Source organism: Palaemon carinicauda, chromosome 18, assembly GCF_036898095.1.
Source record: "Palaemon carinicauda isolate YSFRI2023 chromosome 18, ASM3689809v2, whole genome shotgun sequence".
Lineage (NCBI taxonomy): Eukaryota > Metazoa > Arthropoda > Malacostraca > Decapoda > Palaemonidae > Palaemon > Palaemon carinicauda.
This window is the reverse complement of record NC_090742.1, coordinates 35,017,245-35,041,949: the sequence shown is the minus strand read 5'-3', so window position 1 is coordinate 35,041,949 and position 24,705 is coordinate 35,017,245. Positions and strand designations below refer to the sequence as shown.

The window sequence follows — 24,705 nt, the reverse complement described above, 5'->3', positions numbered from 1 at the left end:
TAAGCTTTTTACTTTTTAGTTTCAGTATATCAGAATGAAAAGATAGATTAATTAAATTGACGGATGAATTTATATATATATATATATATATATATATATATATATATATATATATATATATATATATATATATATATATATATACTGTATATATATATATACTGCATATATATATACATATATATATATATATACACATACATACATACATATATATACAGTATATATTTATATATTTATATATATACTTATATATATATAAATATATATATATATATATATATATATATATATATATATAGTGTACATATACACATATATATAGGCCTGCTATCTATCTATCTGTCTATCTATATATATATGTATATATATATATATATATATATATATATATATATAGTATATATATGTGAGTGTGTATTGGTTAACATTTAGCTCTGTAATAAGAACTATATTCTACAAAAATTGAGTTATCAAAGCATCAAAGCAAGGCATTCAATACAAACTCCGCAAATAGAATAATGAAGAGTATGAATGAACTGTTGCAATAGCTCTTGCTAAATCTGTAAATGGCAAAGAGGCATTGGTAAGCAAAGTTTACCGGATTTTCAGGCACAGAATGAAAATAGTTTATATTTTCTTTATAACAGAATTACATATTTGCTTAAAGCGCGGTACATGATGAATTTGGATGGTTATATATATATATATATATATATATATATATATATATATATATAAAATATATATATATATATATATATATATATATATATATACATATATATATATCCCGTTCTTAATGGGGATACCTTAACGTGGTGAAAGGGTTTGCGTATAGCCATAATCAACAAAGCTGCACTACTCAGGGCCCCCCCTACTAGGTTGGTTTCCTATTAGTCTTCTATTAGCGTGCTTTTTTTTCCCATTCGTATGGGGTCACACGGTTGCCTTCTTTTGAAGGACTTTGCTTTGGCTTTTTTTATCATACGAAAATCTCTCACCATCACCAATCCTCACTGGCCAGCGTGGTGATGAAAATTGGCTAAACTCCAGACATGAATAAGGACATATCTGAGGCCTTTGTCCTGTACTGGGTTATAAACGGCTGCATTTGTTATTGCTACATATATATATATATATATATATATATATATATATATATATATATATATATATATATATATATGTGTGTGGTGTGTGTGTGTGTGTGTGTGTGTGTGTGTGTGTGTGTGTTTGTGGCAAAACTGTTATGAGTTCGAAATGATTTATTTTGTATCATAACAGCACTCCGTTCACACATATATTTCTACAGGACTAGGGCTAATAAAACACAAATTTCGAAATTCATGAATAAATTATCAATCATTTGCTCACAGCCAATGATATTCCAAATAGCACATTATATTGTAATAGAATGTTCTGAATGTCCCATTACCCATTAACAGTTGTCTACTGCATTTCCAAAATATACCACCCGACATTTTTTTTCCCAATTATCACCCATTCAAATCAAGATTTATTAGTTAATCTTACATTTCCAAAACTTACCTATCAATCAATCATTGTTAGAATTTACTAATTACCCGGCCATTTCGACATTAATAATTAGTCATAAATCCCATAAGTTTTTTAGCAGTATTTCCAATAATTACTAATTAAACATGCACAATTTTGACTAATTAACTATTAAATCAACAAAAAAAAAAATCCATTTAGTATTGAATTTCCAAAGCGTACAATTAACCAAAATTACCAGCTACCAAAACATTAAAAAATCCTAACTTTTAAAAACGAGTAAACGATTTACCATACATTTTAGAAATGCTAATTATCCATATATATTCCAAAATCGACTAATTAACTAAACCTTTTTTAAACTCTACCAACCAACCAATCCTTCCAAAATTTATCAGTAAACCACAAACTTCCTAAAACGAAAAATAAAAGCGAATTCCTAAAATAACCTCACCAAAGATCGAATCCTAGGTGACCTGGCACTGAGACCCGGCAGGACATGAAGGCACTGAATGATTTGGCAGGTCGTCGACAGGAACCTCTTCTCTGTGTTCGTGGGAAATGATGGTAACGTTATTTCTGGCAAAATATCACCTTTAAGCTCTGACCTTATCAGCTCGCGGGACAGCACGGCCAGTTATTCATTATCGTTTGGTGTTATTATACACATGAAAGGCTTTTTATGAGTAGCTCTCTCTCTCTCTCTCTCTCTCTCTCTCTCTCTCTCTCTCTCTCTCTCTCTCTCTCTCTCTCTCTCTCTCGACGTAAATAACACTAGCGGGAAAGTTTGTTTGATTAATTTAATTTATCTCTGTCAATATTAATTTTAGTGATGCTTGATTCCTCTCTCTCTCTCTCTCTCTCTCTCTCTCTCTCTCTCTCTCTCTCTCTCTCTCTCTCTCTCTCTCTCTCTCTCGACGTAAATAACACTAGCGGGAAAGTTTGTTTGATTAATTTAATTTATCTCTGTCAATATTAATTTTAGTGATGCTGGATTTCTCTCTCTCTCTCTCTCTCTCTCTCTCTCTCTCTCTCTCTCTCTCTCTCTCTCTCTCTCTCTCTCTGCTTTTAACAGTATGTCTACTTAGAACCATTTCCTTGTGTCCATATTATAATGAAAATATTGGATAATAATTTTTTTTTTTTTTCAAAAGCTCATATTTGTAAGGGCTCAGTCATAATTGGTATGATTATCATTATTACTTTTGGATGAGCTTCATTAAAATTTAAATCCCATATGCTGGAAAAAATACAAGCGAATTACAGGTGAAAATAAATTAAATAACAGATAAAGGCAGACAATGAAAGAGTCCATCTATAGTCTGGACTGATTCCTATTTCAGAGTCGTAAAGTACTTGTAGATGATATTTCCTGAATAAAATATTTTGTGTTTGTTCCTCCTCAGATAATGTCGGATAACATTTCGTGTTGGTTCTTCCTCTCTATAGTCTGATAATATTTAGTATGGATTCTCTCTCCTTCAGAATCAAAAGTTGATTCTTTCCGTGATAGAATCGAATATCTTGTGTGGCTTCAACGTTTTTTTTTTTTTTTTTTTTCAATAACGATTCACATATGTTATATCATCGATTTTTTGCATTTTGGCCCTTTTATATTGAATTTAGCAAAGTTAGTACTAAACACAATGACAAAAAAACCACAGTATAATTTAACAAAATTAGTACTAAACACAAAGACAAAAACCAGAGTGTAATTTAACAAAGTCGTTATTAAAGCCAAACACAGAAACCACAGTGTAATTTAACAAATTTAGTACTAAACACAAAGATAAAAACCACATTGTAACTTAACAAAGTTATTACAAAAGACAAAGACAGAAACCAAAGTGTAATTTAACAAATTTAGTACTAAACGCAAAGACAAAAACCACAGTGTAATTTAACAAAGTCATTTGAACGAAGTTAGCACTAAACACAAAGACAAAAACCACAGTGTAACTTAAAAAAGTTATTACAAAAGACAAAGACAGAAACCAAAGCGTAATTTAACAAAGTTGGTACTAAACACATGGATAAAACCACAGTATAATTTGACAAAGTTGGTACTAAACACAAAGACAAAAACTACACTGTAATTTTAAAAAGTTAGTAATAAACACAAAGACAAAAACCACAGTGTAATTTAACAAAGTCATTACTGAAAACAAAGACAGAAACAACAGTGTAATTTAGACAAATCATTACTAAAGACAAAGACAGAAATCACAGTGTAATGTAACCAATTTAATACTAAACACAAGATAAAAACCACAGTGTAATGTAATAAAGTCATTACTAAAGACAAAAACAGAAACCACAGTGTAATTTAACAAAGTTAGTACTAGACACAAAGACAAAAACTGCACTGTGATTTAACAAAGTTAGTAATAAACACAAAGACAAAAACCACAGTGTAATTTAGCAAAGTCATTACTAAGGCCAAAGAAACCACAGTGTAATTTAACAAATTTAATACTAAACACACACAAAAAAAAAAAAACAGTGTAATTTAGAAAAGTTAGTACTAAACATAGAGACAAAATTCACCGTACAAATATTGATGAGCTATGGTAAGCTGCCATAATAGATGTGTTTTGTAATACGGCGACTTTAAAAAGGGGGAGGGGGCCCTGGCTCTTCCTGGACTGGCTAGGCATTCCCAGAATGCATAGGGTCATGACTCTTCTGATTTCGATTTGGTGATGGAGCTGCGCAATTTTCAAATCAAATCAGCGCCAATAACCTTTTGTAGTTTGGCTCCAATTTGATCTCCCAATAAATCATCGACTCAGCCGTGTGTGTGATGTCATCATCTGGTTTAACATTTTGTTTTTGTTACTTCGATATACTATATGTAGGTATCGTTCCCGTACATGTCTGTTTGTGCATCAAGAGTTGTTTGTATTATCAATGTAGAAATGTTTGTCATTCCGCCATCAAAATATGAAATTTGGTGACGTGAAGATTTTTTTTTTCTTTTTGTCTACATTCTGACTTGATGAATTTGTATTCCGGTTTTTATTTTCTTTTTATCGTGAGAATACGTATTAGTAAGAAAAATATGTGAGGTGGATTGGTTTAGGATACAATTAAAATTGATAAAATTATCAGAAACTACTGATAACAATGCTATATAATCTGTTTAGTTGAAATCCAATAAGGGAATGTAACCAACGTTCAAGCACTTATACACGATTTAATTAGAATAATTGAACCATAATGAAAGAAAACGTAAAATTTGTCTTTTTTATATAATAATAAGTATTGCAGATCACACACACACACACACACACACACACACACACACACACGAATAGATAATATCCTAGTGGCGTCTAAAATCGAAGACAGCATCTCTCCGGATAAACAGAGCTCTAGTTAGTTTCAGGGAAACAGGAAAATCGTATTTACGTTTCTCCATTTGTTATTTGTTGTCGACCAAAAGAGATTAATTGGTACGTGTACATGTTCGATCGTGAAAGGCTACCTGAACGAGATTTGCTCCATCATCTGTACATGTTCGGTACACAGCACGTTTTATATGTTATCATCCGCTATCAGCTCAAGTTTCTTATACGTATTATTATTCGTCAGTTTTTTAACTGATTGTTACTATCAGTTACGGAGTTATTTACCGAGTTTACTCATGATACCAAGACAGCGTCATTGCAATTGCATCTTCTATTTAGTTGCCCATGGTGTTTTTAGCAAGCCTTTGTGTGAAGACTTTATTTACTGTGTTTGTAGTTCACGATTTTTTTTTCGTGTTGATTATTTGCTTACCTTAACTCTGTTTACTCATTCAACATGCAGCATTGCCTCCTGTGAAAAATTGCTTTGAATATTTATCAATGATAACAATAGTAGGTTGGACAGGGCACCAGCCACCCGTTGAGATACTGCCGCTAGAGAGTTATTGGGTCCTTTGACTGGCCAGTCAATTTACATTGGATTACTCTCTGGGTACGGCTCTTTTTGTCTTTGCCTACACGTACACCGACTAGTCTGGCATATTCTTTCCCCATTCTCCTCTGTCCTCACACACCTGACAACACTGGAAATACCATACATTTTTCTTTGCACAAGGGGTTAACTACTGCAATGTAATTGTTCAGTGGCTACATTCCTCTTGTTAAGGGTAGTAGAATCTCTTTAGCTATGGGAAGCAGCTCTTCTAGGAGAAGGACACTCCAGAATCAAAACATTGTTCTCTAGTCTTTGGTAGTGTCATAGCACCTGTACCATGCCCTTCCACTGTCTTGGATTAGAGTTCTCTTGCTTTAGGGTATACTTGGGAACGCTGTTTTATCTTATTCCTCTTCCTCTTGTTTGTTTTGAAGCTTTTATAGTTTAAATATAAAAGCTATAATTTGATGTTGTTACTGTTCCTAAAATATTTTGATTTGATTATTTATTAATTCTCTTGTAGGTGATCTATTTCTTTATTTCCTTTCCTCACTGGGCTATTTTTCCTTGTTGGAGCCCTTGGACTTATAGCATCTTGCTTTTCCAACTAGGTTTGTAGCTTGGCTTATAATAATAATAATAATAATAATAATAATAATAATAATAATAATGCGTGTAGGAATAAGTGTTGTCATGTACCCAGTGAAACTTATCTTATAAGAAGTTGCTGAATAAGACCAACGGTAATAAATGATCACTGCAAGTCTACTACTGGAAGACTGTTTCTCGGATCCATCTCTGATTTTAATGAAACCATTTTTTTTTTCTCTCGGCGGAGCTGGTATACTGTTAAACATTAACTGTGACGATGATGATAATGAATAAAGCAGGGCTTGCTTTTTCATTATTCTTTTGAGCCACCCGATTCATCAAAAAGAAAAAAAAAAACTTCTTTTTCTAAGTCCCCCCCCCCCCGCCCCTCGGCGGATTATTATTATTAATAATTATGTTTAACTACTAAAGTAGAGGGGAACCTTAACGTGGTAAAAGGGTTTGGGTATCGCACTGATCAGCAAAGCTCTACTAGTCAGGGACACCCATAGTAGGTTGTTTCGCTATGAGCGATCAGACGAAAACCTCCCACCATCACCAATCCACTCTGATGAAAAGTGAGCAAATCCCAGACATGGAATGACGTGTCTAAGGCGTTTGTCCTGCAATGCGCTAGAAACTGCGGCAATTTTTGTTGTTGTTGTGGTAGCTTAAGAAGGGATCACACGATGTGTAAGAAGTACAGCTTTATCAAATGGCAAGGCGCTATTTCGCTAGAAAATAAATATAGATAAAGTCGGTCCTTATGCTAGCTCTTATGGAGCACTGGGGACTTCTGCGTTGCATAGGAAACCATGACGTCACGATCACTGAAGTATTGCAAATGTATATATGGCATCACTAAAAGTAAGGATTAATTATTGCATGTAGAAATAGCTTGTTTCGATTAATTTTGTTTGAAAATACAGAGGTGACATCATTTTGATTATTCTAATAATTAGAAGATATTTTTATTCCGTAAGTAATTATAACTTATAGAAGAGCAGTTTTTCCCATGGCACCCATCGCTGGCCAATTTGGCTCAAATTCTAAAAAGGTAATAAATAAAGGGGAAGATTGGCACAGTAAACCTTTGAAAATTATGTAATTGAAGTATTGTTCACTTAGGAATTACAGATTATGTGAGTATTTTTTTCTCGCACTGTCATAGATAGATGTTGAAAAGTTTTTCGTAAGATAATTATGAAATATTAAAGAGAACAAATATTACCTGGTTAATCATAAAGCATTTATTTACGTTGTCATATTAGAATTGAAACAGCGCAAAGTAAATTTCAGCATCAAGATGTAAAATACTGTACCATTGAAAAGGGAATCGCTGCATTTTCAAAGGAATTACAACATGTACCAACCGTGTGTCACACGATCGTACATAGTAACGATATTTCATTTTGTGTATATATTATGCTTGTATCTTCGCTCTTCCCTCGCACTAAAAAGAACCTGAATAAACATGCCTGTTTTTCTCACCGTTAACGGTGTCGGTTTTGAACATGAAATTTCCTGTTGCATTGAGCTTTTGTATATAAAGGAGAGTGTTCTATAATAAACTCACTCAGTTGCTTTCATCCTGTCTTTGAGTCACAACCTTCTCTCGGCCCGTCACATGGATGCAACAGCTTTGTACTGAATGACCTGCAGCACTACTGTGGCAGTCGATACATGAACAATTGGTGATATTCCTTCGTTTTTAGGAAACCCAGTAGGCTTTTGACCCCAAATTAAGCCCGGACACCGCCAACCAACATCCACCCGTTGAGATACTACCGCGAGAGTTATTGGGTCCTTTGACTGGCCAGACAGTACTACATTGGATCCCTCTCTCTGGTTACATCTCATTTTTCCTTTTTCTACACATACACTGAATAGTGTGGCCTATTCTTTTTACATTCTCCTCTGCCCTCATACACTTGACAACATTAAGATTACCAAACAGTTCTTCTTAGCTCAAGGGGTTAACTAATGCATTGTTATTGTTCAGTGGCTACTTTCCTCTTGGTAAGGGTAGACGAGACTCTTCTAGAACACTCCAAAATCAAACCATTGTTCTCTGTTCTTGGGTAGTGCCATAGCCTCTATACCATTGTCTTCCACTGTCTTGGATTAGAGTTCTCTTGCTTGAGGGTACACTAGGGCACACTTCTCTTCCACTTCTCTTTTTAAGTGTTTATAGTTTATATAGGAAAGATCTATTTTAATGTGAGTACTGGTCTTAAAATATTTTATTTTAATTGTTCAATACGTCTCTTGTAGTTATTCATTTCCTTGTTTAATTTCCTCACTGCGCTATTTTTCTCTGCTTAGGTTGTAATAATAATAATAATAATAATACTAATAATAATAATAATAAGCTCTTCTCTTAAGTGACGTAGGAAAATATTACTTGGCTTCCTGAGGCAGTATGAAATCATGTTAATAAAATTGTGATGCATTACCACTGTTTTCCGCCATTTGAGCCTTGCTATTTTGGATGGAAAAAAATCCGTCAATGAAAAACACTATAGTACTACATATTTATGTACTATACATAAAGCAATCGAATACGCTCACCCAGTCGTTATTCTTATCTTCCTCCAGAAAATCCATTGCTCATCTTCTTTCCAACGGTGACAGAGCCGTGTATGTTGACTTATGGTGAAACCATCTATCCATTCACAATATTGAACAAATGTTCTGAATGTTTCCAACGGATGGAAGTACTTCTCAAGTTTATCGTATACCTTCCTTTTAAATCTTCTACATCAAATTCCCGTCTCTTCTTGCCATATCCCTTGTGCTTTACAGCCAAATGGATGATTGTGATCCTCCTGAACGCCTGCGCAGTACATCTCATTGCTAGCCATGGACAGGTGTGAGCAAATGCTAAATGAGTTAACCCATATGGCTACTTGCTCATCATTAGTAGAAATTTCTTTCAACCCGCTTGCACCTTTCCCGTCTTGGTGTATATTCAATTACTAAACTGGTCAGCAGGAACTGCTAAGCTGCTGTCAGAATGGTAACAAACATGCCCCCATGCTAGCAATTTCTCTTTGACATCATCTATTGTGTTGCTCATCTAACGAAGGTGCCAAGTAATCCGCCGGACATGATGATGATGCCTCGCTGCAAAGAAGTACATATTCATCTCTGAGAGACATTGCTGCCTAAGTAAATAGTCACCCTCATCCTAATCCCTCACAAATTGTGCGATTGTGATCGATTTGATAAAGTAGTCCACCCTAAGCCTTCTAGTTGGATGGATTATTATGTCCTTTTCTCCTGCATGTATTTGTCAATACCTTCCTCTCTTTTTTTTTTTTTTTTTTTTTTGGGGGGGGGGGGTTATCATGCAGTAATGCTGTCGAGCATGCGAAAGGCCTGAAGGACTATTGGCCAGTAGGCCTACTTGACGTGAATGTGGGCTGGCAAATGCTGTACAGACCAATGTGACAAGGCCACTTCCCTTCCTTCATAAGCACTCCAAGAAGGACATTATCGTGTGCATCATTCCTGGCTGTAAAATTATTCTTTCCCATCAATGTTGGTTACGCCACTTTATGGGGCAAGCTGTAATACAACACAGCTGCATATCGAGGAGAGAGAGAGAGAGAGAGAGAGAGAGAGAGAGAGAGAGAGAGAGAGAGAGAGAGAGAGAGAGAATCTGGTTAATCTTGTACCTGATAGATATTTTGATGGTTGGTAATATGTACCTAATGTTTTATAATGATTATTATACATAATGGTTTATAAGGGATATGTGCTACTGTGTTTGAAAACACTTTCATTGGCCTTGTACTCGATTACATAGGTATGCACACCAACACTGTGCCTTTGAGTGAATTCATATGGAAAAGCTGACCAATTTCCTTTCCGAAGTAATTAAAAAGCTAATTACATTAATTAAACAAATTGCCCATCATGGGCACGTTAACAACCCTGCGATTCTGAGTCTCAAACACAAAGGATTACATTTCCATAAAAAAAATTCGATTGAAACAAAATTCCTGTTCACTGAAGGTTATATAAGAGAGGCTACTAGTCTTTTTTTTCTATAAACGGTGTGACATTAGTCTCGATTTATAGTTTATATATAACTGATCCATTTTAACTTTGTTACTGATTTTGAATTTTTTTTTTTACATTTTTATTCATTCTTCATTCTTACATATTTTTTTTTCTCTCACTGGGCTACTTTCCTTGTTGAAGCCCTTGGGCTGGTAACATCTCGTTTTATCCAGCCAGGGCTGTAGCTCGGCAAATAATAATAATAATAATAATAATAATAATAATAATAATAATAATAATAATAATAATCCTGTTTAGGCACTTGTGTATTATATTTGTGTCGTTTGAGGGTGTTACGCTTTTCACAAGATAAGAAGTGTCTAATTTCTTAAGGTAGATTTGTAATTAAACTTCTTTACAAATAGAGACGAATATAGTGGGTATAGTCTACATGAGCCATGAGGTAGCCAGTCGTGTATATATCAGAGTTAGGAAGATAAAAAAAAAAAAAAACATGCTATAGAACTAACCTGTTGCAAGAGCAAGTTGGGGACTTGACCTTTGTTTTAACAAAACGCATTTTTATGTAAAAATCTGAGATCGTTAGGCTTATCTTTCCTACTGAAACTAGGGCCACAGTTGGCCTTTGGGCTCTCAGCGATACCCCGATACGCCTAATATTCTGACAACTGCCCACCACAAGCATTTAAAGGAAATTACTACAGACTGCCACCCGTGACGGTCTTGTCTTCGGGTTTTATCAAGAAAACGCCCTGAACTTAGTCAGCCATATATGTAAACACGTTATTTTTTTGTTTGTTTATTTGTTTGTTTATTTGTTTATTCATTAATGTCTCGCGTTATAACTATTATTTGGTCATTAATATTTTCAATAATCAATCCTTCTTACCTACTAATGGTTGTTTGTGATATTAAAAAAATACAGTATATGATATATACCAACTACAAGAAACTGGTGCACGTAAGCAAGCGGACATTTTAATGCTCATATCTTAAATTGTACAACAGATATCAAAATTCCGACGTGATACCCGTTTTTGAAGGTCCGTCGGTCAGATATTCGTAGAAAAAAAATGTATTTACTTGGACATTACAGTCTCTCTCTCTCTCTCTCTCTCTCTCTCTCTCTCTCTCTCTCTCTCTCTCTCTCTCTCTCTCTCTCTCATTCGGTTTGCGTCAGTCAGCAAGCCGCTGTAGGTCGAATTTTAATGCATCGTTTTTCTTGCTATTGACAGCTCACTGACAGGCCTTAGGCCTATGAGTATTGTTTACATGGCAAACCTGGTCGCATCGTATGTGTACATGTTTGTCTGGTTCTAGATTTGATTGTATGGTTAATTAAATTCTCTGTTCTAAACAGGGAGTAACTAGAATATTGTCATAATATTATGAAACTAATATAGCTACGTTGCGATAACTGCATTGCGTGGCTGCATTGACAGCTAAAATATCAATTATATTTCGAAGCACTTTCCATATAAAATCCTCTTTTTAAATAAACCATATTGTTACCGATATACTTATTAGTTTGTTTGTTCCTTTTTTATTGTAGCAAGAATACATTCACTGTGATAACGGGTAGTGATTGCACTTGATGCGATTAAAAGAATGTTTATAGGTCGTGATACAAAAACATTCATCATAAGTACATATGTTTTCCTTATGTATTTTTCTTATTTCCTACCCACGAGACTTTAGGCAATCATAGAAAATAGATATAATTGTCAAGTGCGTTTAGCGTAGGTCCTATCATATTTAATATTTTTCAAAAATGAGGAACATCACTATTAGCTTTAGTTTTGCAGATTGGGAAGCCTCTCTGTATAGGGTGTATTTTATGCATTATAATTGGCATATTTGCAGAACACTCGCAATCGATATAATGTGTTGAAAGTTGACTAGCACAGGGAGTGGGTAATTGAACATAGAAAACGTATACGCCTGATCATTTCTAATGGGAAACTACGCTAAATATCAGTTAGTTATTCCCTTCCTATTACTGCGTTAACTCCAGTACCTATTCTAGTTAGTTGTAACAATAATATGTATGCTAATAATTGCTGCCTTCCTTTCTTTTTACAACATAGTCCTTTCTGTAGATACATTGGATACTAGCTATTTTTAATCTTATTCGTTTATCGCCAAGCTATAGAGAATTTTACATGAATTTTGTATAAATGAGTAATACACACGATCGCACACAAATATACACTATCTAAATGCCGTGTTCTTTTAATCTCCCTTGCTGTAATATGACGAACTTTCCCATTCAATTGTTACTATTTGCATCCCCCATTATGATTCTGTTACATTATTTTTACATTTCCCATGTGCGAAGGGAAAATAATCCCTTATGTTTATCTCGTTGAAGCCTTTTCATCATTTCAGACATTTAACAAATTTTTATTTCCATGTTAGTAGCAATCACACTCTAACCATCATACCCAACTCTCTTCGTATTCTTTTCGATACCTAGTTTTTTTCTGTTCTTTATCCTATTAACTGTCATTCATATTTTCTCCGGTTATCACGGCCACAAGTTCTCTGATATGAACGCAAGCGCTATCCACAATCGTATAGTTAAGATGTGTCCATTCCACCCTCTACGTTCTACAAGTTCAAGTAACTGCTCCATGAACACTTGACTGAGCTTTTGTCTAGAAGCAATTCTCAATAGCCCTTCTTTTGTAGGAAGATCAATTTGTTCAGTTATGTTTCGCTGTAATTACTTGTTCCTTAACTTCTGGTTCACTCAAAAGTACTTGCCAGGTTAGCCTAACCACTGGATTTTCATCGTCTACCATGTATTTTATTTCCAGCACATTTTTCTTGATTAACTTATTTATCCCACAGTATACATGTAGGCTACACGGCCTTCAATGTACCTTGTAACTGCACCACATAAACTCTTTGTGTTAAGAATCTTCAGTTACGTCATACTGCTCCTAACTGGGGTTTTCTCTCTTTTTAGATGCTTTTGCCTACAAGCGACACCTGTTGTCACTGACCCCAACCTTGATAAAGATGCATTGAGGTGAGTATCAGGGCTATATTTTGTTAAGGATGATTTGTGAAGAGCAATTACATTACCCTTTTGATAAAACTGAAGTTTTTGCTCATATATTCATGTATTATTGGCACTGGTGTGTATAAATATGACTCCCACACAAGAGTGCAATACTGTGTCTCCCCCTATTAATAAATATCTTTATGGAGATAGTTATGAGAGAAGTTAAAGAAAGAACAGGAGGCGAGGTGATTAGAAAATGTATCGAGACTGGTATATGATGTGGTTTATGCTTAATTGCTCCCAAAAAGATGAGCTGAAAATTCTGGCGAAGGAATTTGAGCGGAGAGATCTGTTATCAGATTACGTTGTTACAAACACCAACTAAATTCACATCCAGCTGTACAAGGTTTTAAGATATCTTGTCATGAAAATGCAGATGTTATCTCTCTCTCTCTCTCTCTCTCTCTCTCTCTCTCTCTCTCTCTCTCTCTCTCTCTCTCTCTCTCTCTCTCTCTCTCTCTCTCTCTTTCTCTCTCAGTAATATTTATGCGTATTTTCTCTGCTTCAAGTCCTGAAACCCAGCATTACCCCAAGGTAAAACCAAATTAGGCCATCATACAAATACATTATCATTGTTATTATTACTAACTACAACCCTAGTTGGAAAAGCAGGAGAATAAGTCCAAGGGCTCCAATAGGGAAAAGTAGCCCGGTGAGGAAAGGAAATTAATAAACTATATGAGAAATAATGAACACTTAAAATAAGGTATTATTAGAACAGTAACAACATTAAAACAGACCTTTCATATATAAACTATGAATAGAGACTTATGTAAGCCTATTCAACCTAAAAACATTTGCTGCAAGTTTGAACTTTTGAAGTTCTACCAATTCAACTACCCGAATAGGAAGATCATTCCACAGGATGGTTACAGCTGAAATAAAGCTTCTAGAATACTAAGTAATATTGAGCCTCATGATGGAGAAGGCCTGCCTATAAGAATTAACTGCTTACTTAGTATTACGAACAGGGTGGTACTGTTTCTGGAAGATCTGAATGTAAAGGATGGTCAGAATTATGAAAAATCTTATGCAACATGTATAACGAACTAATTGAACGATGGTGCCAGAGATTAATATCTAGATCAGGAATAAGAAATTTAATAGACCGCTAGTTCCTGTCCAACAAATGAAGATGAGAATCAGCAGCTAAAGACCAGATGGGAGAACAATGCTCGAAACAAGGTAGAATGAAAGAATTAAAACACTTCTCCCGAATAGATTGATCACCGAAAATCTTACAAGACTTTCTCAAAAAGCCAATTTTTGTGCAATTGAAAAAGACGGAGACATAATGTTTCTCTAAATTAAATTTGCTGTCGAGAATCACGCCTAAAATTTTAAGTCATACCGAGTTAAAGAAACATTATCCATGCTGAGATCTGAATGTAGAGGAGCAACTGTCCTTGATCTACTTACAATCATACTTTGAGTTTGGTTAGGATTCAACTTGATACCCCATAATTTGCACCATGCACTGATTTTAGCTAGATCTCTATCAAGGGATTCAACAACCACAGATCTTCAGGAGATGGAACTGACACAAAGAGAGTAGCGTCATCTCCATATGCAACGAGGTTGTTTTCTAGGCCAAATCACATATCGGGTTTGGCCAGTTTTCATCACTACGCTGGCCAGTGGGGATTGGTGATGGCGAGAGATTTTCGTCTGATCGTTCATAGCAAATCAACCTAGTATGGGTGGCCCTGAATAGTACAACTTGGCTGGTCATGGCCAAATGCAAACCCTTTCACCACGTTAAGGTATCCCCACTCAGAAAACTAAATAACAGTTATGTATAAATTACCGAAAAATGAATTGATCAGATAATGTGTTTGGTAAAACATAGCCCTGAATTTCAAGTGAAGCCCCAAAGTTTGTGATAATATACAGTAGATTACAAACCTGTTGTCATGGATACTTACATCGTATTATATGTCCCTGTTTCCTAAAAAATGTAGATTTAAAATGCTGTGAAAAATGTGTCACTCTTTCAATTGGATAAAATAGAACATTTTTATTGTATATATGAATTTAACCCTTAAAACCATACATCGCATTCTGAGAACTGACCAGATAATACTTTTCACTGTAAAACGTGTAACAGGTAAAACTTGTTTTTTATAAAGATTTACTATAACTTTATAGCAAGTGTATTGACATTGTTACCATACAATCGTCTCTTCGTGCAAAGTACCATGGGCATGACAAGTGGGCCACAACGTGAAAGAAATGACAGATCCTCTTTTCTAAAAACAGTGGTTTATGAATCAGAAGAAAAATATCAGGAATAAGCTAGGCGTGGAGATAATTTCAGTGTGTAATTTGTCATGTGTCAAGTACACCCTTTGGTTAGCCGTCACTTTAATCATCATCATCTCATCCTACGCCTATTGACGCAAAGGGCCTCAGTTAGATTTCGCCAGTCGTCTCTATCTTGAGCTTGTAAATCAATACTTCTCCATTCATCATCTACTTCACGCTTCATAGTCCTCAGCCATCAGCCATGTAGGCCGATATTGTGTGTGTGTGTGTGTGTGTGTGTGTGTGTGTGTGTGTGTGTGTGTGTGTGTGTGTGTGTGTGTGTGTGTGTAAGAGCCCGTGTCTGGCCATGAGGATCGGGCAGTTACAAATTTACAATAACAGGAGATGCTATGACTGGTTTCCATTGTTCTTTTCAGTACATTCACTTACTCCTCCAGGATGTTTACGTAAAATTCCCAGTTCTTTGTTACTCTTCTTGTCTGTTCAACATACTCGAAACCTGGGGGATTATTTTTATAGTAAAAATTGCACATCAAATAAGGGAAGAGAATATTTGTTATGCTAGATCAACCGATTGCTTAACTTTCAAAGCCTGGCTTCTTTTCCACCTACTTGTTTCAGATCGGATATCATTTACCATATTGAATAAACTTCATTGTCCACATCAAGCATGAATGTGAGTTTAAATCTCTCCATGATCCTCTAACCAAACCAGAGTATTGCTGAGATAAATCATTGTTATTCGCCATGTACTCATGTATGTTCGGAGCCTCAAGACTAGTTTTCTGGATCCTGATTGAGACAAGGGATGTTTAATCTAACAATTATCAAAAGTTTCTTATAACCTCAGTGTAGATCTTGGATATTTTAAACCTTGAATTTAGCTCTGACATTCTTTCTCAGCTGATGTTAGAACTTCTTATTTTAGTGTTGAGCTTTTTTTTTTTTTTTTTTTTTTTTGCAAAGGAAACTTTGTTCTTCACCGCATCCTTGTCCTACCTGTAACTGAGACTATTATTATTATTATTATTATTATTATTATTATTATTATTATTATTATTATTATTATCCTTCTTCTTCTTCTTCTTCTTCTTCTTCTTCTTCTTATTATTATTATTATTATTATTATTATTATTATTATTAATATTATTATTATTATTATTATTATTATTATTATTATTATTATTAGCTAAGTTACAACCTTAGTTGGAAAAGCAGGATGCTATAAGCCTAATGGCTCCAACAGGAAAAAATATCTCTTTGAGGAAAGGAAATAAGGAAATAGATAAATTATATGAGAGGTAATGAACTATTGAAATAAAATATTTCAAAAACAGTAACAACATTAAAACTGATTTTTCATACATAAATTAAGTGTGAACTTTTGAAGTTCTACCGATTCAACTACCCGATTGGGAAGATCATTCCACAAATTGGTCACAGTTGGAATAAAACTTCTAGAATACTATGTAGTATTGAGCCTCATGATAGAGAAAGCATAACTATTAGAATTAACTGCATACCTTGTATTACGAACAGGATGGTACTGTCCGGGAAGATCTGAAAGTAAAGAATGGTCAGAATTATAAAAAAAAAAAAATCTTATGCAACATGCATAGTGAACTAATTGAACGATGGTGCCAGAGATTAATATCTAGATCAGGAATAATAAATTTAATAGATCGTCAGTTCCAGTCCAACAAATTAAGATGAGAATCATTCGATATCTAAGCTGAAGTCCCACCAAAGACAAATGCTTCTTCCTACTTCTTTCCTTCTTCTTGTTTAATTTTCTTATGATACGTTCCATTTACATTACCACTAGAGTTCAGTAATGAACACATTGCATTGACATAGTTTTTCTTTATCACACAGCGGATCAGTGAATTAATTTAGTCGTTTGCTTTCAGTAGCATCTTCAAGAGTATTTATATATAATAGGAACATGGTTATTGTCAATCGTAGGTATTTTTTTCACAACCAGCTTATCAGTTTATTATTTTTTCATTCATCCCTTTTCTGGTAATCTATCTTTATCATCATCTACCATACCATAAGTTTATAGGTCAAGGGGATGGTCACACTCCTCGAACACAATGAACAGAAATCTTACAAAATTCATTTCTGATGCAGTGGTGGTACAATGGGACATTAACATATAACAGGCAAATGCCTTGCAGCATGCATAATCTCTTACAGATTGCAGATTCGTATGCATCTTTGAAACGGCAACGGCAAATAAACCAATAGTTTAGCGAAGCGGAACCTCGCATCATTAATAACTTGGTATAACAGACGTCTTGCCGTATGCCTTCCATGATTATGGTAAGATCAAGTAAAAGAGAAAATCGTCAACCACAAATTAAGATTTTTTCATCCCTCCTTTACCAAATTATATTGGTATATAGTTTCACTTTCTTAGCGTGTCTTTGTTTATTGTTATTTTTTTTTCTTTTCGCTATTTGTTTTATTTCCCTATTTCAACACGAGCAATGTGTGGTCACTCTTTCCGCAATAAAGGCTTCTTAGTTTTATTTTATAAAAATGCTTTCACATCTTCGAAAATAATGACAATAAGTAGAAAATTATTTCTTCTTCTTCTTCTTCTTCTTCTTCTTCTTCTTCTTCTTCTTCTTCTTCTTCTGTTTATTTCCGTATAAGATGATAATCTTATGAACACGTATGTGAATATAGAATACGCCATTTGGAGCAATTCTCTACTCACTAACATGCAAGGAATAATGTATATAATGGAACATGGCTGAAATGCCAAATTAATTGATAAGCTTTGTGGAAAACCCTCCTCATCTTTCGAAATAAATTCTTGATTTTCCTTTACCAAAATCTTTAAGTAATTTCAAAGATTCCAATTATCAAATTTTGTTAATTAATCTTGTAGCTTCAGCTCATTTTCATATTTTTAATTTCACTGGCATAACCTTTATATAAAAATGCAATTGTATCGTCCAACAACTGTGTCCGACGATGATGAAAAATTAAGGGCTGAAACAAGTGTATGACCAGATATTAAATGGAATAACACAGCTGAAACTTTTGTATTTTCATTAAGAAAATACAAAATAGAGGGTTGGCCATGAATGTAGAGATAGTTCTGTATGAGAAAGTGATTGTACCAACTGTGATGTATGGATCGGAGTTGTGGGGAATGAAAGTGACGGAGAGACAGAAATTGAATGTGTTTGAGATGAAGTGTCTAAGGAGTATGGCTGGTGTATCTCGAGTAGATAGGGTTAGGAACGAAGTAGTGAGGGTGAGAACGGGTGTAAGAAATGAGTTAGCAGCTAGAGTGGATATGAATGTGTTGAGGTGGTTTGGCCATGTTGAGAGAATGGAAAATGGCTGTCTGCTAAAGAAGGTGATGAATGCAAGAGTTGATGGGAGAAGTACAAGAGGAAGGCCAAGGTTTGGGTGGATGGATGGAGTGAAGGAAGCTCTGGGTGATAGGAGGATAGATGTGAGAAAGGCAAGAGAGCCTGCTAGAAATAGGAATGAATGGCGAGCGATTGTGACGCAGTTCCAGTAGGCCCGGCTGCTTCCTCCGGTGCCTTGGATGACCGCGGAGGTAGCAGCAGTAGGGGATTCAGCATTATGAAGCTTCATCTGTGGTGGATAATGTGGGAGGGTGGGCTGTGCCACCCTAGCAGTACCAGCCGAACTCGGTTGAGTCCCTTGTCAGGCTGGGAGGAACATAGAGAGGAGACGTCCCCTTTTTTGTTTCATTTGTTTGATGTCGGCTACCCCCCAAAATTGGGGGAAGTGCCTTGGTATATGTATGTATTAAGAAAATATCATCACCGGAGCATTGACTATTAGCGTCATTTATTTGCTTTTGGATAGGCCTACTGTAAAAAAAAAGTGTAACTAATTCTTATGATGAATGTAATAGACTCAAGTACAGTACGTAAAGATATTAAGAAAATAACTGTAGCTTATGTATAGTAAAATGAAATATACGGTTCCTAAATAAAGTATAAAATGACCTGCTGATTTGAGCCATCGGGGGAAATTAAGTTAGAATCTATCATCATATTTGATTAGATATGATTTATATACACTTTACTCATCACGGTTAATTTTAACCTGTATAGAATCAGTAAGGTGTCTCGTGAATCGTTTCGTATCACCTTTGCTTTGAAATGGCAGAACAACAAGTGTTTAGTAGCCTAAACGTCTATTTGACACCTTGTTGACTCTGTATACCCCCGGAAAGTCTTAACTCTTGTTCCATATACCCCTCCGACTTTCTGATAAGTCTAAAACAGTATTTCATGCTCCTATCCGCTTTTGAAAATCTTATCCAAGATCCAAGGAATAACTTTGAATCATAGTCTCAATTCTTGTCTCATTGTTCATGTTCAACAATCCTACTTGATTTAATTTCCTGTATTCAAATAAGTGAACTATTGTTGTAGGCCTACATTGGTCATCTTTACCAAAACTGCAAAGAGTCTAGATAGGAATATAACATACTGTACTTATATGGTACTGTAAAGTTTTTTTCAGCCTAAGATATAATAAGAACATTACATTTTCTTTTTTCTGGAAAGCTTCATCCCTAATTATGCAAAAAATTTTCTTGTTGAATTTCTAGTATTAAGAATTGCTCATAGAATTATTAATGAAATCTCTGGTGGGGCGAAGAAGAAGAAGCATATAACCATAAAAAAGAGGGATGAATCTGTTTTAACAACAGAAGAGGAAGAAAGGCAACATTGGATGGAACACTTTAGTGAGGTCATGAATAGGAGATATGAAGGGAACAATTTGGATGATATTCCTGAAGTTGAAGACCTTGATGTGCCTATGAATGTATCCAGTGTATTTGAAGTCGTAGCTATCATTAAAAAACTAGAGATGGAAATCCCCTGGTTACGCTGGAACAACTGTTGATATGATATTGGCTGAAAATGAAGTGACTCCCAGAATACTTACAAGATTATTTTGTAAAATGCGGCATGAAGAAGCAAAACCTGAAGGGGAAATATGAGTGTTGGTGACAATGGCTAAGAATGGAAACCTGACTGATTGCAGTAATTACAGAAGCATCACACCTACGTCAGTTGTCATGAAAACATATAAGATGATTATTCTAAAGATGCTAGAGAGAAAGATTGGTGAAAAGATGAGAGATGAAAAAGCAGGATTTAGAAAAGGTAGAAGTTGCGCAGACCAAATTTTCATTTTGAGACATGTATGACAATGCGTAGAATATAGAAATCCATTTTTTTGTGGCATTTGTGGACAATGAAAAATCCTTGGATAGTGTGCACCGGTTAATTTTGTGGAAAGTACTGCTTTATTATGGAATTTCTCTTGAATATGTAAATATGATTAGGTCTGTCCATGAGCATAGGAAGTGCAAAGTTAATGTTAGCGGAGTCCTATCAAATGAATTTTCAGTGGACAGCAGGGTACTCCAAGGGAATTTGTCACCTATGTTGTTTATCCTCCTCATGGATTTTGTAATACATAGAACAGTTGGAGAAGGTGAAGAAGGATTGGACTGGATTGGTAACAGGAAATTAGCTGACCTAGAGTATGCTGATGACGCTGTCCTTATTTAACAGAACACCACAGGAATTGCAATGCTTGTGTACCAGTATTCATGAAATATCACAGAAGGCTCGGCTCAAGATATATAGAGGAAAGACAGAGATGATGAAAACAGAATATACAATGGAAGATGAAATGTCATTAGATGGAGAAAAGGTTAATGAGGTAGAATTATTTAGATATTTGGGAATTATGATCTCTAATACAGGGTCTTTAGAACTGGAGTCTAACGAAATATTAAAAAAAGAAAATCAGACAATGGCTAGGTTAAGTAAAATTGGGAAATCAAATCGCCCGAAATTACAAATAAAAATCATGATATATATCAGTTTAGTGAGGTCTGCGTTACTGTATGGACATGAGTCATGGTATGACAATGAAACAATCTCCGACAGATTTAGTACATTTAAGAACAGAGCCCTCAGAAGAATATTGAGAGTTAAATGGCAGGACATGAATAGAAATTAAACTACAAGAGAGATTACTCGAGTGCCATATGTGGACGAGATCATGGTGAGGTGTAGATGGAGATGGTTTGGGCATGCTCTTCGCACTCCCCAAGAGAGATTAGCTTACCAAACATTTAACTGGGCTCCACAAGGCACTAGAAGAGATGTAAGACCCAGGCCTTCATGGCTGAGGACTATGAAGTGTGAAGTCGTAGATGATGAATGGAGACGTATTGAATTAAAAGCTCAACATAGAGACGATTGGCGAAATCTACCCGAGGCCATTTGCGTCAATAGGAGTAGAAGATGATGAAAATGATGATGCTGATTTATTTCAGAATTTCACGTTTAAAGTGAAGTAGAGTTATTACATAGTTAGTTTTTAAAATAAAAGCTTCATAATTATTGTTGTGAATATTGCCTTACCAGTTATTTAAATCATATAACTGTTGAACAACATAAAACATAAAGGAATGTGTCCTTTTTTTCTTTGCCCAAGGAAAAAAAACAATCCCATTCCAGGCAGATAGCAAACTAAGTGAACGAGTAAAAAAAAAAATAGGTGTAGGCTTCTTGCTTAAGTATGCTTACTTTGCTGGCAGGTGAAAAGTATAAGTGATAACCAGGTGTAAGGGACTTGTATGAAAGAGTTGTAATGACAATAGCTTCCTTTAAGAAATAGCAAGTGGTCATAGCTCTATTCGTAGAAAATCTTAAGCTTTAAGGCTTCTTGCTTGTTTTCTGATTTCATCACTGTCAATCAGTCATCGTGGTTATGATTATGTATTTTGTTTAGCATGAACAATCAATTTGAGTACTTTAATATTCAAGTTTTAAGAGAAAAGTAATTTCTAGTAGCCTATGAGAACTTTCATTTTTAAAAACGACACCCGACTAGAAAATGTCATCTAAGAATCATCATTATAGTTAATTTCACAATCGTGCGATATATTTTGCAAACGCACCCATTATTTCTAACTAGCGTATCCGACCAGTCAACAATGACGTCGAAATACAAACACACACACACACACACACACACACAGATTCAAGCATTCACCATCCTCTCCCCCTTTCCTGACTACGACCCGTTCATTTGGCAAAATGTGGGAGAGAGTGCTTTCCAAGGGTACCATCTCTCACCAGGGTATGACTGCTTCCTCTCCCCCTGAGCGTGACTGGAAATAGACACAGATTATATATATATATATATATATATATATATATATATATATATATATATATATATATATATATATATATATATCATCGAAATATTGTTATCACTAGCGATGGAGTGTTAAAAATGATAGTATTTTTATACAATGTTATACAATAGGGATATAAGAAATACCTGAGCTGATACCAAACGTAACAGTAGAAATCAGTGAACCATTAAAAGGTATGAAAAGAGGCAGCAGCACTAAAAGATGGACTAACGATTGATTTAATTATAGATGGAGAAAATTTCATAGTAGTAAAACTGACTTAACTTTACTCAAAAAAAGTCGCCAAGAATACTCTATACTTACGGCTTAGAAACCTCTATCATTATAATAATTCACAAAAAGGAAGACACAAAAGACCTGAAAAGTTACCGCCCAGTAAGTTTACTCTCCGTAATATATAAAATATTTACAAAGATCATATCAGGCCGAATAGAAAGGCAGCTTGACTTTAATCAACCAAGAGAACAGTTATGTATAAGAAGTGGGTATTTAACTAACCATATCCACGTAATTAACCAGCTAATAGAAAACCAAAAAAAGTATGACAAACCACTACGTAGGGCATTTTTACAGTATGACAAAGCATTTGATTCTGTCAAAACTTCAGCAGTAAGACAAAGAGTAGATAAGTCTTATGTTAGAACACTTGAAGATATCTATACAGGAATTACACCAATCCTAAAACTACATAAAGATGTGAGAAAATTCCGATTGAGAAAGGAGTTAGGCAAGGAGACACCATCTCTCCCAAATTATTCACAGCATGTCTAGAAAAAGTAAAAAAAAAAAAATTTATTTGGGAATTGTAGTAATTAATTTTAATGGAGAATAGGCTACAGCAACAACTTAAAATTTGCAAATGACACATCTGTTTAGTGAATTGTTGGGGTAATTGCCAAAGATGATAGATTTGAATAGAGAAAGCAGAAATATAGGACTGAAAATTAATATGATAAATTAAAATGCGAAAAGAGAAAACAGAAATGTATGACTGAAAATTTATATGAGTAAAACTAAGGTAATGTTCAATGAAAATGTTGAGAGGCAACAAATAAGGATGATGAACAAACTTCTAGAGATTGTTCATGAATATACATACTAGACAGACAACAAGTGTTTCCTTAGGACACTAGACCGAAATCAAAAGAAGAATAATCATGGGATGGAGAGCTTTTGCTAAAAAAATGAGATTATGAAAATTAAAATACCTCCTTCCCTAAAAAAAGAAATTATATATTCAATCAAATGGTCCTTTCAGTAATAACTTATGCATGAAAAACTTGGAGCCTTACTAAAGCCGTAGAGCATAAGCTAGTTACAACTCAAAGAGCTATGGAAAGAATAATGGTGGGACTAAGAGACAGAAAAAGAGCAACATGGATACAAGAGCAAACTAAAGTAGAGGATATTCTAACATGTAAGAAAAAGAAATGGACATGGGCAGGGCATGTAATGAGAATTACAGATAATGGATGAATATTAAGAATAACATAATGGGTCCATAGAAATTTCAAAAGAAGCAGGGGAAGACAGAGGAGACGATGGGTAACGAACTAAGAAAGTTTGCGCATGTGAACTGGCATAGAAAGACCATACACAGATGCAATTTGAAAAGAATAGGTCCATAGAGATTGCAAAAGAAACAGGGTAAGGAAGAGAAGAGGAAGGATTGACGAACTAAAAAAGTTTGCTCGTGTGGATTGGCATAAAATGATCATAAACAGATGCATTGGAAGGGCGTGTCGGAGGTGTTTGTTATATACAATATATATATATATATATATATATATATATATATATATATATATATATATATATATATATATATATATATATAAGCAGTCCCTTTCTATTTATTACGGGAGATGGTCATCAGAAAAATTGATTCCTCTTGCATTAATATTTGTAAGATTAAACAGTTTTGAGAGAGAGAGAGAGAGAGAGAGAGAGAGAGAGAGAGAGAGAGAGAGAGAGAGAGAGAGAGAGAGAGAGAGAGAGAGAGAGAGAGAGAGAGAGAGGATAAATTACTTCAATTAAAGCGAACGATTATCTAGGACATGCTTTTGAAGAGAGA

General features: G+C 34.8%; 1 protein-coding gene across 1 annotated transcript in view; it reads left to right on the top strand.

Moving 5' to 3' along the window:
- The window catches only part of LOC137657767 (thiamine pyrophosphokinase 1), a 360,313-nt gene that overhangs the window by 183,085 nt on the left and 152,523 nt on the right, over positions 1-24,705 (top strand). Inside the window, exon 2 of the mRNA XM_068392266.1 lies at positions 13,016-13,078. The gene's annotated coding sequence lies outside the window, so the exon portion shown is untranslated. The remainder of the gene's footprint in view (positions 1-13,015; positions 13,079-24,705) is intronic.